At 42.7% G+C, this 6,095-nt stretch overlaps 1 pseudogene; it reads right to left on the bottom strand.

Annotated features, from left to right (window-relative positions):
- Positions 1-4,757: 4,757 nt before the first annotated feature.
- Positions 4,758-5,650, bottom strand: LOC118888686 (annotated as a pseudogene).
- Between the last annotated feature and the right edge of the window lie 445 nt (positions 5,651-6,095).

Below are 6,095 nucleotides of genomic sequence, written 5' to 3'. Positions count from 1 at the left end.
TGGGTCCGCCCACACAAAGATAAGCAAACTTGGTCATTCCCCACCAATGAGCCAGTGGCCAAGCGAAATGTTACTTATTTGAGCAGGCCCATGTCACCATCACTATGAACAAAAGATGCTGTCTGATGTCTTAGTGTAGACCCTTACTGAAAAAAGCTTTGCCAGAGAAGAAACTCCTTTGTAGTTTGAACTCTGGGATGCCAGAGTTTATTATGCACCCATCCTATCATCCACCTCCTAGATATTCTAACTCTAATATTAACTTCTAAAGTGAAGCTTGAATAAAACTATTTTTTAAATAAATTTATTTATTTTATTTATTTATTTTTGGCTGCGTTGGGTCTTTGTTGCTGCACACGGGCTTTCTCTAGTTGCAGTGAGTGGGGGCTACTCTTTGTTGCAGTGCTCGGGCTTCTCATTGTGGTGGCTTCTCTTGTTGTGGAGCACGGGCTCTAGGCGTGCGGGCTTCAGTAGTTGCGGCACGCGGGCTCAGTAATTGTGGCTCGCGGGCTCTAGAGCACAGGCTCAGTAGTCGTGGTGCACGGGCTTAGTTGCTCCACGGCATGTGGGATCTTCCCGGACCAGGGCTCGAAACCATGCCCCCTGCATTGGCAGGCGGATTCTTAACCACTGTGCCATCAGGGAAGCCCTAAAACTATTTTTGTTTGGGAAGTTTCTTGAGATTTCCTGTGATGACCACTGACACTGTAAAGTAGGGTCGAGCACTAAATCTGGGTTTTGCGCCCCTAGAAGAAGGGAAAGTGTGCTAACGTTTGTTGAATGTCCCCTCTGAATCAGAAACTGAGCTATGCACTTTATATGTGCTCTTTCCGTCAACCCTTGAAATAACCCTGTTTTCCAAATAAAGCTACCGAGGCTCAAGAAAAGTCACAAGGTCACCAGGTCATCACTGATAAAACTAGGATGCAGCTCCAGCTCTGGTTCACCTCAAAGTGCATGTCCTTGCTCACTACCCCACCACACTGTTCTCTTAGTGACTAGATGCTTGAGAGAAACAAATCTAGCCAAAAGTGACCTGCGTGTGGCTTCTCTAGGTCAATATTCTGGAAGGTCATCGATTCAGGCAGCAATTGTTTTAGGACGGCTTTTACATTTGTAATGCTTGTAACTGGATTTCCCACTAACCAGAAAAGAGTGGCATGTTATATGCACTACTTTAATTATCACAGTGCTTGAAATAAATACTACATAATTTCAACACCTTCCCTCATATCTCAAAACAGAGAGACAGTGATGCACTAATGGAATATATTACACTGAAGGCCCATTTAGGCTTTTACCAAATTCGTTGAATTATAAGTCAAACACTGAATGGAAGGACTTATTAGGTAAACACAGTTAAAATGCATAGCTTTCCTGACAGGTGGATGTTCATAAACACATGTGCAGGTGCTATTAATTTTTAATTTATCATATGTAGAGTTTGTACCTCCAAATAACATTTTTGGGGTCTCTAATTGGGAAGTGTTCCAGGATGATTATTGGGGGTGGGACGGATATTCCAAACCCATACCTGTTCAGATAAATGGAGATGTCATTAGCAACAAGAAGTAAGTGATCATGGCTTCTCTCGTTTTTTATAAATTATACTAAATAACCATAATGCTGCAATTTAGTGGTCCAAAGTTCATTCTATTCAGCAGGCTATCCATAGTCAACAGTTTAAAGAAAAGGGACCTGCTGAGAAAATAGTGGTCTAATCAGATGCCATAAAATCGAGCTGATGAGTTGAGTCCCATTTCTTTTTTTGTAAGGGGATTCTAATGAAGCAATGCTTGAAGGGGATTCATAACTTTGGGCCCCCTGTTTCATTATTCAGGTCAGCTGCACCCAGTTCCAAAGGAAGCTAGGGAACCTTAATCCCACAGGCTATTTGTAGATATGCTGGCTCATGCAGGCGACTTATTAAATCCCAAATTCCTGGCTGTCAAATTGTATACATTGCCTTGGTTCCTATAAGGATTATGAGAAAGCTTTGGGGAAAAGGGCAAATCAAAGGGAACAGTAATCAAATTAGAAGTATTGAAGGATGGTGCCTCGAAAACTAATTCATAGATGTTGAAAGTGGGAGACAAGAGGACCATGTGTGTACAGGACCATAACAGCTCTCACAATGAGGTAAACACCTCCCAGGCTCAGGTGGGTAAACACAGGCAGGTTCAAGAGGGAAGTTTCCATGACACATCTAGTAGTACACCTTCCTCTCCGGAAAGAGCCTGAGGAGGGAGGGTAAGGCAGGGTGACCATCTACCTAGCATCTGCCAGTCAGGCCTGTGGGCCTTGAGAAATCATCCCCCTGCCAATACACAAGTATCTCCTTCCAGGGAGGTGAAAACAACCCAACTGGTAGTTCCCAAATTTATTCCATTAACATTTTCCCATTGGAGTATTGTTTCTCACAGGAATTATATTTAAAGCAACTCCAATATGATAAGTAGAAAATGGATATATTTCCTTTTGGCAGCATTGAATAGTTTGGGGATTTTTTTTTTTGCTGAAACATGTTCATTTTAATATAACATAACATTATAACATATGTAATATAACATATAACATGTAGTATAACATATAACATATTTAATATAACATAACAAATTTAATAACATCTTACTTGTATGCTTTGTATACAATTGACCTATGGAGGTTGATTTACCAGCTCTTCCCACACTATGGACTTGACAAACAGCTCTCACAATGAGACAGGCTGGGACCTGGGGCCCTTTGCTGCAGTGCTGCAATGCTTGCGCCTGGACACACCTCTCCTCAAGCAACAAAATACAAAGAAACTGACTAAAAATAACTGCCTACATTTGGAGCAAAGTCTGGACCCAAAAGATACAAAGAGACCAAAAAGCCCAACTGACACTTTTGAAGAGCCTGGAGCAAAAACAGGATGTTGTGAACAACAGCAGGGGACTGAGCTGCCCCCTGCACACAACACCACCAGCGGGGTGGGCAAAACACCTAAGCCAGCTCTCTGGCCCGATCCCTGGACACACCCCTACCCTCACCCCGTGTAAGCAACAAGCTTGCCCCACCTTGGGGAGCGAGCAAACAAAAGAACTGTTGTTTGTTCTCTCTTCCCCCTGCTGCAGCAGGGGCCCCAGTAAAGCCTTGCCTGAATTTGGGGATGTATTTTTAATGCCCACCTTCAGTACTGGAAGCCTGACAACAGAATCGGTCAGCAGATCCTGGGGAGCAGGAAGCCTTCCTGCTGCAGCTCTTGGCTGCTGCCTCTCAGATCCCTGCCCCCAACACTGGGCTGTGTCTCACTTTCTTCCAGGAGAAACTAAGGCCCTGGAGAGAAAGGAGCTCAAGCCACTGTTGAGATTAAAGGAGGCAATGCATGCAAAGCTCTTAGCAAGGTGCTTGGTATATAATAAGCACTCAATAAATGATAGCTAATATTATTATTACTATTACTATTACCATCATTATCACAGGAGGAGGTAGATCACATTTTTGTATTTTTAATATTTATTTTTATTTTATTTTATTGTGGAAAGAACATGTAACATGAGATCTACCTTTTAACAAATTTTAAGTGTACAATATATTATTGTTGACTACAGGTGCAATGTTGCACAGCAGACCTCTAGAATTTATTCATTTTGCTTGAATGAAACTTTATGCCCATTGATTAGTAAGTCCCCATTCCCCCTGCCCCCAGCCCCTGGAAAATACCATTTCCCTCTTTGATTCTATGAATTTGACTATTTTAGATACCTCATATAAGTGCCATCATTGCAGTATTTGTCTTTCTGTGACTGGCTCATTTCACTTAGTATAATGTCCTCAAAGTTCATCCATGTTGTCGAATACTGCAGAATTTCCTTTTTTTTTAAAAGATGAATAGTCTTCCATTATATGTATATACCACAGTTTATTTATCCATTCATCTGTCAGTGGACATTTAGGTTGTTTCCACGTCTTGCTTATTGGGAACAGTGCTACTATGAACATAGGAGTGCTAAAATCTCTTCAAGCTACTGATTTCAATTCTTTCTTTTTTTTTTTTTTTAAGAATTCAATTAAATATTTATTGAACAAATGCAGAATAAATGAACTAGAGGGTGGTTTTAACCTGAAGATACGATAAACAACTTCAAATATTCAGAGGGCTGTCACACAAAAAATGAAAGACTTGTTCAGTATTTCTCTAAAGGGCAGAACTTGACCCAAGGGCTAAATATAAGCAACCAATAGGCTGATACAAAGTGTATCACTTACTAGCTTCTTTCCCAAACAATGCATTCCACACTTAATCCCTTCTTCTGAAAGGAAACATTACAACTTAATACTTCTCATGAATGTCTTTAATAAGTCGCATTTTCATGGCAAGCCCTCCACTACCAGCAATGGATGTACTCACACTCTCAGAAAGAAATCTAAAGTTAACAGGCTGGTTTACTAGGGAGATGGTCTTTGTTCCTCAGCTCTATCTCAGCATTTTATATTTGTGATTCTCAGGAGGGGAGAGAAAAAGAGCATATTCTCCAAAGGGGGTGAATCAGAGTCCCCAGCACTTCAGATACTGCCCCTGGGGACAGTCCTCCTCAAACCCCAGATGCATCACTGCAACTATCAACCTGTGGTAGAGATGGGAGTGTGCTGTGAGCCGGGGCAGAAGAAAACAGCTGACAACCACTGTTCTACACGAGGCAGGAGAGCTGCATTTTATGAGTCACTAGGAAATATAAACTGACTGCCTAATACTGACGGGCTCCATCCAAACTGTCAAATATCACAAAATGAGAACTGTTTCAACAACCATTCAGCATGCTTAAGGACAAAATATATATAATATACTTTATATTATATACGTATTTTATCACATACTCAGTAAGGAATGCTGAGGTGCTTAATCCATCCAATAAAATTGAAAATAAAAATTTTACATTTTTCTGTCAGTATTCAGGATGCTGAAGGTGGATCTTGAACTCAGAATGGTCAGTCAGTTTTCGAGGAAAGCCATGTAATCGGTGAGTCTGGCTAACTGCTGTTCATTGGGGATGGGCGGGCTGGGGGCAGGCTCTGAAAAGGGAATAAACCTGTTAAAGGAAACATCCAGGGCCCCTGCAACTGGCTTTTTGGGCATGACCATCCTTGTGGTGGAGTCGGCCTGCCATCCTTGTTCTAGGATACCTTTCACAGCCTCTTCCACGGGAAGTCCAACAAAGGCTGCGAAATCGTCGGCGATGATGGACATATATGCCTGAGAGACCAGGGCGAAGGCTCGCCTCCGGGTGGCATCTCTAAGTGCCTCCATGATTGGCTGGACCGTCTCAGACCACGGGTGAGCGCTGATGGTGGTATAGATCCCGGGGGAAATCTCTCTGCCAGATTCTTTGTCCTACCGACCAAATTCCCCCAAGTTCAGAATTTGCAGATTTTATAGCAGGTGGTATTCTTTTCCAAAGATATCTTGCATTATTCATGTCATTATAAAGCAGATATAAAGCTAGAAGCTGACCATACACTGGGGGTGTAGCAATTCCTCCTGGAGCCTCGAGCTCCTGGTTCTCGCACTGATCCAGCAACTTTCTGAAACTAAAGGAACTTTCTGCCATCACCGCCACTGGCATTTTCCCGGCCGGTACCGCCACCGAACCTCCCCGCCGAGCCGGACCTCAGACTCTGATTTCAATTCTTTTGGATAAATATCCAGAGGTGGGATTGCTGGATCATTTGGTAGTTCTATTTTTTAAAAAATATTTATTTATTTATTTGGTTGCACCGGGTCTTAGTTGTAGCAGGCGGGCTCCTTAGTTGTGGCTTGCCAGGTCCTTAGTTGCAGCACGCGGGCCCCTTAGTTGTGGCATGCAAACTCTTAGTTGCGGCATGCATGTGGGATCTAGTTCCCTGACCAGGGATCAAACCCGGACCCCTTGCATTGGGAGCACGGAGTTTTATCCACTGCACCACCAGGGAAGTCCCTGGTATTCTACTTTTAATTTTTTGAGAAAACTCCATACTGTAGTGGCTGCATCATCTTGCATTCCCACCAATAGTGTACAAGGGCTCCAATTTCTCCACATTCTTCTGGGTTTTTTTGATAAGAGCCATCCTGACGG

This window comes from Balaenoptera musculus, chromosome X, assembly GCF_009873245.2.
Source record: "Balaenoptera musculus isolate JJ_BM4_2016_0621 chromosome X, mBalMus1.pri.v3, whole genome shotgun sequence".
Taxonomy (NCBI): domain Eukaryota; kingdom Metazoa; phylum Chordata; class Mammalia; order Artiodactyla; family Balaenopteridae; genus Balaenoptera; species Balaenoptera musculus.
Note: the sequence above shows the minus strand (reverse complement) of the source record. Positions and strands in the feature narration are given on the sequence as shown.